We start from the raw sequence: 17,449 nt of genomic DNA, 5'->3' as shown, positions 1-17,449 counted from the left end.
TCTTTACAAGTTTGGAATTGATCTACATATAACATTTGCGTAATTGAGCTCCATTCCATGTTCTTTGGATGGGAGTGCCATCGAGCCTTTCGAGCCGGTATGCGCCCTTTCCCAGAACTTGTTTGATAACGTATGGCCCTTCCCAGACCGGGGCCAGCTTTCCTGGGCGTTCTTGGTTCGAAGCCTCGTTGTTACGCAGTATGTAGTCTCCTTCCTTGAAGTTGCAGAGTTTTACCCGCGTGTTGTAGTACTTTTGCATTTGTCGTTTGTAATTCTCTTCACGCACTGCGGCTAAGTCTCTGCGTTCCTCGGTTAGCATAAGGTCTAACCGTCTTTCCGCATCATTGTCTTCTGGCTGGATCAAGACCCTTGGTGAGGGTAAACCAATTTCGACTGGGACCATGGCTTCAGTGCCATAAGTGAGACTGAACGGGGTTTCTCCCGTACTGGCCTTCTTCAGCGTTCTGTTTGCCCAAAGGACGTGCGGAAGCTCATCCACCCAGCCGGATCTGTGTTTCAAGAGTCTTTTCTTTATGCCTTCGACGATGCTTTTATTTGCTCTTTCCACCTCACCATTACCTTGCGGGTGTGCCACTGAGGTAAAGGTGTGGGTGATTTGAAGTTCTTTCAGCCACTGCTGTAGCTTCTTGTCAGCAAAGTTGGTGCCATTATCGCTCACCAAATTCTGTGGAAGTCCAAAACGACAAATAATAAATTCCCAAATAAATTTTTTGATATGTTTTGCGGTTGTTTGGGCTAAAGGTTTTGCTTCTATCCACTTGGTGAAGTAGTCGATGGCTACCACTAGGAACTGAACATTTCCTGCTGCTGTGGGAAATGGGCCTGTCACATCGATGGCCCACTTCTTAAATGGCCACGAAGAAGTGACTGGAACCAGTTCGTTCTTCGGGCGATGCGTGTTGGGTGCGTAGAGCTGGCAAGACCTGCATTTTCTGATGTATGCCAGCGCATCCGTATGCATCCCCGGCCAAAAGTATCCCGCGTTGTTTAGCTTAGCTACAACAGCGCGTGGACCTGCGTGTACTCCACAGATGCCTTCGTGTACCTCCCTTAGGAGGTAGTCAGCATCCTGGTTGTCTACGCATCTTAAGAGTGGGCCAAGAAAGTTACGTCTGTAAAGGGTGTCATCGATGAGTTGATAATTCAGTGCTTTACAGCGTAGTTTTCTTGCCTGTGTTTTTGACTCTGGGAGTGTTCCTGCTGCAAGGTAATTTATTATTGGTGTCATCCACGTTTCTGTACCGGTTTGGATGACACAAATTTCCTTGTGCGGGACTGATGGTGCTTCGAGGAGTTCAATGCGGATGTCCTTTCCCAAGTGGGTGAAGGCTAGTGATGCAAGTTTGCTTAACGCATCCGCAGATTTGTTTTCGCTGCGCTTGACGTGTATGACTTTACAATCATTAAAATCACGCATAAGGGTTTTTGCCTGGGCGAGGTACAGGGCCATTGTGTCGTTTACAGCCGTGTACAGGGCCACTAGTCGTCCATTCAGTGTCTGAGCCTGTTTGATGGTGGTAGGTGATTCCATTTTAACAATGGCTTCGACCTTTTCAGGGTTCGCTCTGAAGCCATCTTTAGTAACAATGACTCCCAAGAACTTCCCTTCTTCCATCCCAAATGAACACTTTCTCGGGTTGAGCTTCATGTTTATCTTTCGGAGCGTGTTGAAAGTTTCTTCAATGTCTTTCAACATCGCTTCTGGCTCGAGGCTTTTGATGACCAAATCATCCATATAGACTTCCAAGTTTCTCCCGATTTGGGCATGAAACTCTTTGTCCATCAGTCGTTGGTACGTGGACCCTGCATTCTGAAGTCTGAATGGCATCATTTTATAACAAAATGTACCATCGGGCGTCCGAAATGCGGTTTTGTCCTGGTCATCTATGGCCATGTGGATTTGGTGGTACCCCTTATACGCATCCAAGAAGCATTTAAGGCGAAATGGTGCCAACGAATCCACCTTAAGATCAATTTCTGGTAACGGATAACAATCTTTGGGGCATGCTTTGTTCAAATCTTTGAAATCTATGCACATGCGCCATTGTTTGTCATTCTTCGGTACCATTACGGGATTTGCAACCCATGTTTGATATCTACTAACGCGTACGATGCCTGCGTCAAGGAGTTCCTTGACTTGGGTTCTACACGCGTTAGTTTGTTCAGGCCCCATTACTCTGCGCTTTTGTACGACTGGCGTAACAGCCGGATCGCACTTGAGCTTATGCTCCGCCTTACTTCGGGGTACACCAGTCATGTCAGCTGGTGTCCACACAAAGATGTCAGCGTTTTTCTGCAGTAAGCGTTTGAGTAAGGTGCGGGTGGGATCAACGATTGTTGGTCCAATGGTAACGGCCTGGTCGGGGTATTTGCCATTGAAGGCCCATTTTTCCGGTTCGGTGATGGTTGGTTTAGCCATTTTCGGTTTGGGTTTAGATGAGACAGATGCGATGCATACCTGGGGAATGCCAGTGATCATCGCTACACCCTCAGCTGTTGGCCATCCCATCATGCCGTGGACTGAAGATACCACGGCGTTGAATCTTGCCATCCCGTCTCTTCCGAATAGGATGTCGTACGTGTGGTGTGGCTTTCTCATAACGACAAAATCCACATCTTCTGTGCGTGAGTGATTCCCATCGGTAAGAGTAACGGGGAAAGATAGGATACCCAGGGGGGTTTCTGTACTGCCATCAAACCCTTCCATTGAAGCGTAGACCGTTTCCAAGCGTTCTTTGTCTTCATCGTCCAGCTTGTCAAAGAACTGCCTGTACATCACTGTCGACGAAGCGCCGTTGTCATCAAGAGTGCGGGAAGTGATGTAATGCCCCAGCTGGCTTTTGATGACGATGGGGCCTTCTTTGCTGGGGCCTCCTGGCACTCGCGGGAAGCGCACCTCAGCTTCCTTCCACGCGCATGGTTCTGTCACTCGTCTTTTTCTTCCTCTGACCTTGCCATGAACCATGTTGATGCTGATGTCGACGGGCTTTCGTCCGTTACCTCTGTACCGGTTGTCATTCCTTCCTCCCTTCTTGATTGATGCCACGAGATGTGCAAGTCTCCCATCCTTGACAAATGTCTCAACAATATCCTTCAGGGTTGTGCACTCTTCAGTACCATGACCCTTTGTCCCGTGGAAATCACAGGATTTGCTTTGATTCGCATTAGGTTTCTGCCGGATCAATGGGGCTTTTGGCCATGGCAATTTTTCCGTGGCAAATATCTCCGTGACGCTCTTGGTGAGTGGCGTCCACCGGTGTTTTCGGTTTGAAGGGTGTGTGTTGTCCCTTCCGCCAACAAGAGGGCGGGAGCTGGATGAGGTGTCAAAGTTTACCCTTGACTGCCAAATACCTAGCCGCCTCTTTTTGTTCTGCCGGGCGATCCTTACGTTGTTCTCCCTTGTCCTCTGCGTGTAGAGGTGTGTGCTCTGAGGAAGATCTCTTCCCAGCTGCTTCTCCGTCTCGGCAAAGCGCTTGGCTGCCGTCATGATGGCATCCCATGTGGATGGCATGCCGTCCTTACCCGTCAATGTGCGGATAAGCTCTGGGTACTCGGCGCCCTGGATGAAAGCGGCGCGAACAAGATCTTCACTTACGTTGCCCAGACTCAGCTTCTTGGAGTTGAAGCGGGTGATGAAGTCTAGTAAAGATTCATCCTCCTCTCTAACGCAGTTTAGGATCATCCACTGCTCTTCCGTATACTTCCTCTGCTGGCTGAAGTGCTGGCTGAACTTGTTCTGAAAGTCCGCCCAGTCATATATGTGGTGGACCGGTAAACGATCGAACCATGCCCTGGCTGCTCCGACCAGAGTCATCTGGAACATGTAACACCACGTGGGTTCCGTCCAGTTACTGCCGGTAGCCCCCGCAATGAACCTGTTCAAATGGTCGTCTGGGTCGGATAGACCATCATAAGTGCCAATGTTGGACATTTGTTTGGCACTTCTCGGGGCGATTGCTTCCGCAATATCCCTTGCAAATTTTGACTTTCCTGCATTCGTAGCAGTTGGTCTAAAGGTTTTGGAGAAGTCACGCGGGTTTCTCTCCGCATTTGTCGGTTTAAAGGCTTCCCCAAAATTCCTTTTTGGCTGGGAGTCCGTTTCCTTACGCTTCCCTTTCGCCTTATGGCGAGGGTTTGCGTCGGTATCGGACTCCTCCCTCTCGTCATCTGAGTACTCGCCCTCGCTGTTCATAATGAGGTGTTTGCGAGTACTGCCGAATTCGTCAGCCTGTTGAACCGAACGCAAGCGTTCGTCCAATTCAGCTTGGAACTCTTTCTGACGTGCTTCGGCCCACGCCTTCACTTGATCTAGTGTTTGGCGAGGGACCCTCGTTCGTTTTTCCAGCTGGGTATCGGTGAACCCCAGTGGAATATTTACTGCACTTGCCCCGGCTTGGGTAGTCGGGGTAGTGTTCGTAAGGACTGTATAACCGCCGGTGTTCCCCCCAGTTACTGGGGTTGTTACCGGGGTTTCTTGGTCGGTTACTGGCCTTTGGACCGGAGTAACGTTAACCATTTCTTCAGAAAATTTGAAAAACTAAATTAGTTCTAGCTTTTATGCACGGATGGCGCCAATGAAGAAACACTAAGTGACCCGGTACAGATTATAGATAATCTGGGGGTTAAGTAATGTTTCCCACGAGAATGAGGTCCAACAGAGACAGTTGTTCTTCAGGGGACCTGCAAAACAAACACCGTAAGCTCGTCACTGAGAAGGGGGGGGTTCCTCCTTGTGACCACCCTCCGGCGTGAGAATCAGACTAGATTGCTCTGAATATAAGTGTATATTAAGAGATTGCTAGATAACAGGATAGCAGATGATCTTACCATTCCAAGATGTTGGAGTATTTATAGCCGAAGGTAGGTTTCCTAGAAGGTACAGCCGGCTGAATAGTATTCCTGTTCTACCAACAGTGGACTATGCACAGGCCATACTGGTTGGTGGGTAGGTTACGGCCAACAGTAACAAAGTCGGCTGCACTATTCCACCAACTGTAGATTATGCGCGTCCCACCTACTGTGGATTGTACGCAGGCCATGCTGGTTGGTGAATAGGTTACGGCCAACAGTAACACTATTCCACCAACTGTAGGCTGCGCATTCCCCACAGTAAGGGTTGGTGAGTAGGCAGCGGCTAATAGTGACAAACAGTACTAGAGGGTGCTCCTCCTCGCACTGTTGTCGGTGAGCTGTCACCCTGTGATTGGCTCATGGGCTGTTCTGGTCAGATCGTCTGTCCTATCCATACCTTGGTAGGTATAGTACAAAAGATCTTTCAGAATCATACAGACTGGCTCATTTAGGCGGGATTGTTCCCTCCTTGCTCATTCCTTCATGTGACTACTGAAGTATCTAGTGTCTTGTGCGTGTAGCCCTGCTGTCTGCGGGTAGCCTTCCCTGATGGCTTGTATCCGCAACTGCGGGAACAGGCGGGGTACTTCACCATTGGGAGGCTTTCCCTGCGTGTACAGCTTGCGTACTGCGCGTAAGGTTCTCTGAGCATGGTGGGTCCTGCGGGAGCAGATGGCCTTTGCGCAGACGTCCCTGTTCAAGGTGAGTCCTGCGGGACCAACTGGGCTCTGCTGGGACCTACCTCTTCAGGGTTTCAACTTAGAAATTACTTTGTGGTAAAAATATAAAAATCCGGATTGAATTCTCGTGTCAAAAGAAAAAGGAAATCTAACCAGTGTTTCCATAAATTTAATCATCGTTTACAATAATAGTTTCCATTGTTTATTTTTTATAAATAAAAGTTTTAGTATAATAATTGCATACTATGGTTAAAAGATTTAAACCTACGCGTGCTCCGAATACAAACAAGGATGATATTTAAGTAATCGTTTAGTGGAATCTTCGTATGAAACATCTATCTAAAGGTGTGAAAAAAGAAGTATCTTTTGTATCGTTGTACGATGTATGAATGCATAATTTGATTTTTCAATAGTCAAGATTAAATTATTAACATTGTTAAAAAGATTGGAAAAAGTTAACTTTGTGGTTTTTAATTATGGTTTGCTTGTATTTGGACATTATCTATTAAGGTTCGACACTAAAATATTATCTCCTAAGTTAGACGTAACTTCTTTTGTATATGGAATCCAGGGGTAACTTAAGAAATAGTAACCAAATTAATTATAATAAATTTATTTAAACTTTTTTTTAAATCAATCAACTTTAACTTTATGTTATTTGTTATCATGTTAAATGACGTGTCAAATAATTTTCCTTTTTAACTTTTAATGTTTATATTAATTATAAAAATAAGAGGCAATTGCGGTTTGCATCCCTGAACTAATAGGGTAAGCGCACGTTGCAACCCAATTCTCAAATCGAGCTAGTTGAGTCCCTGAACTTCTTGGGCGGGCTAATGTGACCCCCTCCGTCAGTTATCTCATCCATAGCAAGGGCAATTTGATAATTAGATAAATAATAATAATAATAATAATAATAATAATAATAATAATAATAATAATAATAATTATTATTATTATTATTATTATTATTATACTAGCCTGCCCAAGAAGTTCAGGCATACAATACAACTAGCATAATGGGGTCGCAGCATGCACTCGCCCATTAATTTCGGGACGCAAATCATAATTATATCAAAATGATGTGAATGTTTAATATATATATATATATATATATATATATGGAGAGGATCAAGAGAAAACTTATCTTTAGGGAGAAAACTTAAAAACTCCTAAATAATTATTTTTAATTAAATATAAAAAAAAATATTTTCAAATTTCCGTTTTTGCCATTATTCTTATATTTTTGTCCCCTTCACTAGAAAAAAATAAAAAAATAAAAAAAAACCGTTGTAATGCACATACGTATTACTGTGTGAAACCGTTGTATTACACATGTGTATTACTATGTATTTTTAAGTTCAATAGTGTTTAGTTGTATATATTCAATATTTGTTTATTGTATATGTGTAGTGGTGTTGTATTATATGGAAAAAAATAATAATAAAATAAAAGTCGATGTAGTACACATGTGCGTTAATGTTGTATTACACATACGTACTAATGTGTAATCGATGTGCGTATTAGTCTTATATTGCATATATAGAATAGTGTGTATCAAATATGTGCAATAGTGTTGTATACTATGCAATACAAACACTTTTGCATACATGCAATGTACACCATTACACATGTGCACTACACCAACGAGGTTACCGACAAGGTTTTTTTTTTTTTTTTGGAACCATTAACAAAATATAAGAATAATGAAAAAAATAGAAACTTCAAAAAAAATTAAAAATAGTTTTTTGGTGTTTTTAGGAGTTTTTAAGTTTTATCTTTAAGAGGAGTTTTCACGGGATCCCATCCCTATATATATATATATATATATATATATATATATATATATATATATATATATATATATATATGGGAAGTATATAATGAAAACCCATTTGAGTTGCGAAAACCCGTGAAAACCCTATGTAACATCGTTTTTTTTTCTTTTTGCACACGTAATATATGTTGTAACATTTAATACCACACATCGAAACATCAAAAAAAAATGTTTTACTATTTTTTAACATTTTTTAACTAATTTTTATATATGTTTTCAGGATAGAGAAAATGTTATATTTATATTTTTTATTTACTATAATTATGGACCACAAGATTTAAACATTAATTAAAAACATGTGATTGAGAATGAGTTTCTACAGTTTTCACAACTTAAGTGAGTTTTCATTTTATACTTAGCCTATATATATATATATATATAGTTTTGAAATTTACGTTATCGTAAGAGTCGCTGAAACATTTTTTTTCTCTCTCTAAATTCTTTCAAACTTAAATTTGTTATAAACTTACTAAAAGTATTAGATAAAAGTTATTAAACCTTCATGTTCGGATTGTTTATAACAAAGCTCATATTCGACTTTAAACCATTTGCCATCACGTAGGCATCCACTGTCATCACCATCACCTCCCGTTATTGTTACGGTAATCACAAAACTTTTGGTGAAAACTAAAATCAAAACATGACACTCAAAGTTAGTAAAATAACCCAACCTTCAAATTCAATATATTCAAGCATATATGAGTACGTTTCAAAGGCAAACGTACGTATATGTAACATTCGTTAATTTTCAAACCCAAAAACCCGACCCGTTTTAAAATTTCGTTATAATTTGGATGCGCTCTATTAATAAAAATTGGATTTGTTTATGTTAATTATGTTATTCTTCATGATTGATTCATAACGATGATTATATTTATGATGTTAAATTTCATTATTACAATTCGATCACAAATTCTATTGTTATGTATTTTTATACCTTTATTGCTTAATTCGAGTCCATGGGTAAAATATGCCAAAGCCAAAAGTTTCATTATTTTCCGATACGTCGCGAGCCGTGTCATAATTTTCCATTTCCCTTTGCGATGTGCGACGTGCATGTCTATTTTGTGTATTGATTCAAATCATGCAATTACTCTCAAATCATGGCCATTTTAATAGATTTATGTTTCATATGAGCATCTACCTATCTTATTAAACCAACATAATCCTTTCACGTACCATTCAACTAAACTCTCCACATAAACGGTCAAATGTACAAGTTTCAATTTTTACAATTATCACTTTATGAATGATAAAATGAAAAATATGTTGTTGGTGGGAATTAAACTCATTACCTTGCTTTTAAAATGTTTGTGGCTTACTAACTTAACTAAAATGAATTGATGGTAACCTTCTCTTTTTCTTAATTGGTAAAGATTCACAAACTTCCATTCTAATTTTCTAATACAGATACAAATTATTCTTACTAATCTATGTGTTTTAGAAAATTATTTATATCTTATAAATTCATAAGATATGTTATTATACATACTATTTAGTTTAACTTTTTTGTTGTATTTTTTTAACCACCCGTGTATCACACGGGCTATATCCTAGTATTATATGTTGATCATAAACAATATTGATCACATTTTTTATGTTACAACTTCATGAATTTGAGTTAATTTCTCATTTTGAATGCCATTCAACTCAATTAAACTCTTTTGACTAATTTGTACTAAATGAAACACATTTTCTACAATTTTACTATAAATTTAGCTTATTTTCTTCTCATCCAACTTGCCACCACTCAATCTACCAAAAAATATTTTTTATTCTCTTGTGATCAATCCTCGAGTTAGTACGTGTAATTTTCTGCATGTTTATTTCGTTTAGGACGTAATGCCGGGAAATCTAGCAAAATTATTTGTTATTCTCTTGTGATCAATCCTGAAGTTAGTATGTGTAATTTTCTGCATGTTTATTTTGTTTAGGACTTAATGCCGGGTTGAAAATAATTTGACAATGGTGTTAGTTCATCAAAAACAAGCATGACTCATTTGTGCACATATTCTGTTTGGTTTAGTTAATTTCTTATCTAACATCTAAAAACCAATTATTTTCATCCAACAAATATAATATGTTTACCATGTTGGTAACGAACCACTTGCATAAACTCACTCTTGGGCCAATTCGGATTTTTTTTTCTCGAAACGAGTGCGTCTTTATAAATAACTAAGAATTAAGGTGACCCAACTTTTTAAAAAAACAATTAAAATTAATCAACGTATAAACTTTACGATGGAAAGTCTAAAAATGTTTAAAAATGTATAAACTTCTAAGTCTTTCATTGTCGTTTATTTTCTTGAATTCTATATTGAACCTAGAAACAATTATAGGGCCGCTCGTCGAACTGGACTCGTCCGGTTCTGCTCGGTTAAACGCTTAATTTCGTCTTTTGCCCGCTTAACTTTATCATGTGAGTTTTTCATAACCTCTTTTTAATGCCTTTTAATATTTTGGGGTGTAGCACGTTACAATTTTTGTCTCGTTAGTTACGCACTTGTTTACAAACGATTCACATTATATCGTTCGTGTTAATATTATTCTCTCATATTGTTTATGATACATGCGTGAACTATGGGAAACATGTTTACTATTTTTATGGTGGAAGAAACGCATACGCAAATGCACACATGCAGTGGGGGGGGGGTCCGATGGAACATACATCTGCCACCTAACGCTTCAACTTCGGTTGTTATGCTTGATGGTTCTTATTTCCCCCATTACTTTGGCTTCGACCAAAGGAACAGGATGACAAATTATTTGCTTTCATTTAGTTTATGTCAGAATATATATTGCATGATGATTAGTGAATTACACGGTTTACAATATACATACATATATATATATATAATGAAAACTCATTTGAGTTGAGAAAACCCTATGTATCATCGTCTTTTTTACATATATAATATATGTTGTTACATTTAATACAAAAAATCAAAACAAAAAAAAATTGTTTTGCTATTTTTTTTACTAACTTTTACATATATTTTCAGGAGAATGAAAAAGTTATTTTTACCTTTACATTTTTTATTAACTTTAATTATGGATCGCAAGATTTAAACTTTAATTAAAAGCATGTATTTGATAATGTGTTTCTAGAGTTTTCTCAACTTAAATGAGTTTTTATTTTATCATATATATAGGTGTTGACAAATTATATTATTTTACATGTGTTGCAGTTGAAATTTAATTTGAGAATTGAAGACTAGATAGTTAGACCATTAAGTTAATAGAAATATATCATAACGTAATTCAAAGTTCTTGTATTGTTATTTGATTAATGCCAAATTGTGTATTTATGATTTAAGGAAATGGAATAATTATATTTGTCATATTAATAGTGTCATGAGCTTGTAAACAATCTGTATGTACCGTCCCGACCCGACATATTCCGTCCAAAGTCAGGGTGTTACGGTATACGTGCATGCATGTATGTATCTATGCATGCATGCAACCTAAATTTAAGCCCTAAGTGACATTGACTTCGAATTTGTAGCGTGATGAATTTTTAATCCAAACTACAAGTTTTTATGTCTTATGAAGGTTATTTGTATGTATGCTATGTTATATACTTTGGTGAGACGAAGATACACACATGTTTTTTTTTTTAATATCTTGGCTTGTTTCAAATGTAAATCGAACCACTAAACCCAAAACCTTTTCTTTTCTATATCATAAGATGATGATGTTGGGTCTCCTGTAAATCTATGTAATTAAACATGATAAGTTCATGGTTTATATAAAATCATAATAAATCTAGTACATAGTTCTGTTATGATTCCCATCCTATATATTTATAGCGTAAGAATCCTAAGAGAACCCTTTGCAAATTGGGAAATTTGATAACTATTTTGGACCACTAAAAAAAACCTCTAAAAATATATTTAAAAATTTATAAAACAAAAAAATGAGAATTTTAAAAAAGTAAAAAAACCAAAATTCTTATATTTCATTCCGGTTTCATAAAAAAACAAAAAATAAATTAATTAATTCGTATTATACGTATACACATGTGTATAATTTCATTTAACCTCTAGTTACATAATGTACGCATATGTACATTATCATTTACCTTAAATTATACATATATGTAAAAGAAAATATGTGTGTACGTATATGTGCATATTATACATATATGTATAATTTTGCTAACATCGAGAATTTTTTTTTGTGTTTTTTTATGAAACCGAAATGAAATATAAGAATTTTAGTTTTTTTACTTTTTTTATTTTTGTGTCTTTTTTTTGATTTTTTTTATTTTGGGGGTTTTTTGTGGTCCAAAATGGTTCTCATAGTTCTCAATTCTCAAAAAGTTCGTTCATAATCTTGATCCTATATATATATATATATATATATATAGAGAGAGAGAGAGAGAGAGAGCAGGGTTAAAATAAGAAGTAAAATTATCCTAGGAAGTATAAGAAGCGTTTTGAACTATTAGATCAAAATATCCAGTCAAGAGCAAGATTGTAATCAACCAACTATTTTTAATTATGTTAATTTCTAATTTATTAATCACAATCAGTTACAATTTCTTAATTATAGTATGCATAATATTTTATAAAATCATTAACAAAAAAAGCCGATCATATTCAACCACCATACGTATGTGATCCTTATTTTTCTTATCATTCAATCGCCGATCTTACCATCATTGGTTATCTTCAACACTCAAACATGAGTAATTTCAAGAATGTTGATAAATTAGGTAAACTTGAATACGTTAACCGCATATAATTTTTTTTTCATGTTGTTATATAATCATCATATTTGTTCTTCTTTTAAACCCTGTTTCAATATCCATTAATGGTGTAAAGAATGAGCTTTTTAAATTATTTACGATGTGTATCATCCTTTCCCACGATGTTCAACTGTTACAGGTTATTATAGCATGATGTATTTTTCACTCTCATTGGATTTTTTACATCTATTTTTGTCAAATAACAATCCATGTTCATTTTTATCTGCTTGTAACTGTGTTTTTCTTTGGATGTATGAATTATCAAATTAAATACATGCTCGTCATCTTTGTGTTTTTTTATTATTCATATGTTGTCATTTTCGTAATCTGTGTGTTTTTAGTATTCATATGTTGTCATGAAGTTTATGGTTTTTTTTTTTGTGTGATTGTAACTAATGCAAAGTTTGTGTTTCAGTTAATGTGTTTTACAAATTTAAGTAATCCTAAGATGTTATAACACTTCAGTTCTTATTTTCTTGTGTTAAATGTGTGTTTTAAAATGTCAATGTGTTGTGTGGCTCTGTGTTGTGTAACTTAATTTTTAAATATGGTTTCTTATATGTGGTTTGTTATATCCGATTAAAAATGGTTTGTTATATCTGATTATAGATCCACCCGCGTACAAGGAAGTTGAAATTCAGCATGTATCTCCAAATTCTGGTAGGAAGACGCACACTCCACTAGTGTCCGCCTCAATCAAACCTAATGAAGGAATGATCTTTGAAAATCTTCAAGCCGCAGAGTCTTTTTATAGAAGATACGCTTTAGCTGGCGGTTTTTCTATCAAGAAAGGAACACAGTGGGTGGACAATAATGTTTTTCGTTTGAAGTATTTTGTTTGCACTAAGGAAGGCTCAAGAACTGTCAAGGAAGTGGACACATTAAGTGAAGATTTCAAAGGGAAAAAATAATGTAGGAAGCCATCTCAAAGAACAAATTGTGAAGCGCAAATAAGGTTGATTTTAACGGATAATGGCAAGTATGCGGTGAAAATATAATCTGCCCCTGATCCCCATATGCGGCGAAAATATAATCTGCCATGCTACTTTCCCCCTTAGATATTGCAGCTCCAAAACTCACCGAACGTTTAGCAAAAGGCGAGCAAAACGCTTCTGATAGGAACCTATGTCGTCGGGGCCTTTGATCGTGTAACGGTAAATCGATACCTGCTGTGTCATTACTTTCAAAAACTACTTCCTTTCCCTTACTTATAGATCTTGGTGTTTCGTCAAACGTTTTCCTATCTGCCGACTACACATTCACTTCCGGTAAATTAAAAACCACTTTCACATTTTTTGGTGTTGTCACAAGTTGAGTAGATTCAGCTTTTCGAATGTTCGATTTCACTTCGTGGTACGTTTCAACGTTAGACAAACCTTCATTCTTATTCACATCCTCTTCCTTATTGTTGGTGTATTTACCAAGAATCGACTTTCACTGTTCCTCAAGCTCTTTTATCAACACACTATCTGAACACATGTCGTGTGCTTCTTCAAACTCACGGCATATATCTCCATACACGTTATCAAAATGTTGCATCAAGTCACTTATCCTTTCAGCCCGGTCCTATTATTTAAACATAATCAATAAAGTGAAAACAAACAATTAGTCGACAACACATACATCTAACTGACCTAAAAAACAAAACCTGCAAATAGTACGTACCTCCTCCTCGGTTTGTGTTGGCATATACAACGGGTCTTTAAAATTCGCAACAGGCTCTTCAATTTCTAAAGACTCCACAACACCATCCGCGTATGCCACGTCATCATCCTTGTCCTTTTCAACCTCACATGCTTTCCTTTTCATGCCTGATTTTTTTTTCCAAATCACCATTTTCTTCAGCTCCTTTTTTGTAAACTTTTTCGCCACGTTAACGCCAACAACCTCCACCTTCTGTCTCTTTCCATTGTTTTCAACTTTTCCTAACGACGCGCGATTACCCACTCGTTTGCTTTCCAATATATCTTGTAGTTTAAAAAGATCATCGTCTGTAAAGATTATCACTGGAAACAAAATTTTTCCCTTTTCCACCACACTTCCAAAGTGTTCGTTTGCTAAGCAAGCTGCGTTACAACAGTTACATTACCAAAATTAACTAATGCAAACTAATTTCAATATAAAAGACATAACGTACCGCAAGCACTGTCATTGATCCGTTGGACTTTCTGTTTTCCTTCTATATTTTACGGGTTCTTCTGAATGACGTCACCACGTATTCACACCAATTCATCTCCCTAACTGCGTCAATATCTTTAATAGATGGTATGAATCGTTGGTTCACCGTGTTATTACCTGTAATATCTCCCATATATGTCCCAAACACAACGAGAAAGTTCATTTTGAAATGCCATCCACTATCAATCTGGTTTTTGGCATGCTCCATAAACTTTAGCGGCCACACTTTTGCTTTTGGGTCAGGGAACTGATTCCTCCACCTATTTACAACCTCATCTTCTATCCTTGGGTTATTTGTCTCAACTATCTCGACCTTTCTCCTAGGTATTCCTAACAACCGTTCCACCAGTTGAGGAGTTATTGTCACTTCTTTATCTCCCAAGTTTAGTACACTACTGTCGGGGTTGTAGGTATTAACTAACCAGTAACCCAACCCCATTGGTATTTTTGCTACATTTAAATCTAGCATTGCTACCAAAACCCATTTGCATTACCTTTTTCCTTTGTTCATTTGACAACTTGTTAATATATTCATGGAATAAACTTGCCTTAACCCTTGGTCTCATCTTTTCCCCATTGTACTTGTGAAACACACTATTTGAGTAAACCTTTCCTTTACTTCTTTGAAACAACTTCACAGGTGAATTATCAAAATCATCATCCGAATCACTTCTTGAACCTGCTTATTTTATATCAAAAACAAACTCAATCAACTTTGCATTTCGAACATCGTAATACAATTACCTAAACAACAAAACTTAATTTTATAAAAAGGAACGACAACAGGTACGTGCGGTTTCACCGAACATCCTGATTCACTTATCTTCATTTTAGAACCTACTTCTTTATCTAAAACAACACATCAAAACAGTCAATACACATATACCATGTTAACTTCCAAAGTGTTACCTTTTATTTTCTTACTTTGTTAACTTCTTTGTTTGGCCCCAAAATTCCCGCACTTGTGTTTTTTTCTAATCTCGGGCTTCTCCGAACTAATAGTATAACCACAAACATATCAGCCTTTAACTAACCCAAAAACACATCCGTATCCAAACTACACTAAACAGTGCATTAACAACTAACTACCAAACATAGCCCTCGCACAAACATATACTAAACAGAGCATTAAACATTATAAATTAAACAGAAAACTGACACATCACATTAAATCTGAAAAGCATTAACAAATAACTACCAAATAGAGTACACAACCACCAAACACACACTTTTGGAATTCACGATACTCAACAATAGCCTTGACAAAAAAACTTAACGTCTTTTTAACTATAACACAGCTTCCACACCCAACATAATAAACAATAATCATCTTCCTTCACCGTCTTGACCCTTAATAATACACTGAACAAAAAATAGAACCACCTACATTAACAATAATTGTACTCATGTGTGACCCAAAAACACAATCATAATAGAGTAATCACACACCAACCCAACTAGTTAACACACTAACCACGCCGTGGCACACTACACACCACAACACAAAATCAAAACAGAGTAACCACAACACATCAATCCATATCGACAAAACACCTCAAAACACACATCACATGTTTAAACACCTCATCTTCAGCCCTCAAGTTGAACAGTCAAACCCTAGAAATTGGGGATAATCCGACGACGGAAAACACATTCAATAATCATTGTTAAAGACACACCTTGAAGATTAATAGAACCATCGGCGACCTTCATTAGTGATTTTAGCTCCATTGCCGTCGTGTTAGATGCAAAATCGAGAAAGAATTGACTGTGGAGAATCCCGTTAGAGAATATAATTCAACTTTTAGAAGATGTTAGAGAAAGAACTACTAGAATCAAATCATATAGGCATAAAAGTAGGAGTTTCTAAACTAAACTAGTCGCCGGTTTGCATGTCTACCCAATACGAAAAGACTATACTACCCCTGACACACTTAAATTACCAAATAAAAATTAAACACACCGAGGAAATAACACACCTCAATTCCTAGCCACTAGATTACTCCATCCAACGCACCATATCCCTTCCTACACTTCTTAGACACATCTCACTTATTATTCTAACTCCACCCTATCTACCTATTCTAATAAAGTAAAATAATTGTAGACACTTGTCATATTTTGGTTAATAATTCTCACAATTCTTTTCCCTCCAAAACTAAAATCTTAATTGACACTTGATTAATAATTATTCACTTTCCTTTTACACTTATATTATATTTATAATTTTTATAAAAATAAATATTAACATATTATTTTACTATGGGGGTGTTTGGGATTCCTTATTTTACCTCCTTATAATTTTTCATTAAGTTAATAAGTTACAAAAGTGTAACTTATAGAACTTTTTCTCTCACAATATAAGCAATTTCAAGCACCTTATTACTTTTCAAAAAGTTTATAAGTTATAAGTTGGTGAAAATAAGCAATGCCAAACACCCTCTATATATTCCAAAATACTTGATGAAATCCAAAAATCAACAACAAATCATGTTTGTCAAAGATTGAAAAGAATATAATTTCAAATGTTATCATTAATATATTATACTATGCATATTATACATGTAGAAGATTGTAAAGAAATACAAAACTCGAATATGCTTTCATTTTACAACGTAATTTTTTAATTATTAAATTATAAATATATGCTTAAAAGTCGATCCATTTTTTTAAAATCAATCCATTTATCTATTATTATTATTGTAAATTGTCATATAAATTTATAAATTATAAATATATGCTTTAAATCGATCAATTAATTTTTCGGTAAATTTGGTAAACTATATATATTCTAAAATGTAAGAATACTATATACCAATCACTTTCAGACATAACAGAGTTTATCATACTTAATCTCTTAGTTTTTTTTTATCAAAAGGTTGTTTTGAGTTTTTTGTGGAACTTAAATTTGATTTTTATGGTCCAAAAGTTGGTAAATAGATTGTTTGGTACAAGTTAACTATATTTAGATTAAAATTTGTTGCAGATCAAAATGTGAAATATGAGTATTTTTAAAAGTTTTAGAATGAAAATAGTTTTATCGTTAAATTTGTTACAGATTCAAATGACTTGAAAATGTCAAACGATTGAAAGTTTGAATTTTAAACATGATTCGGGTTTCAAATTTATTTT

Source organism: Bidens hawaiensis, unplaced genomic scaffold, assembly GCF_021521415.1.
Source record: "Bidens hawaiensis isolate Kalapana, Puna unplaced genomic scaffold, B.hawaiensis_p1.1 tig00019793_1, whole genome shotgun sequence".
NCBI classification, from domain to species: domain Eukaryota; kingdom Viridiplantae; phylum Streptophyta; class Magnoliopsida; order Asterales; family Asteraceae; genus Bidens; species Bidens hawaiensis.
This window is presented reverse-complemented; position numbering follows the sequence as displayed.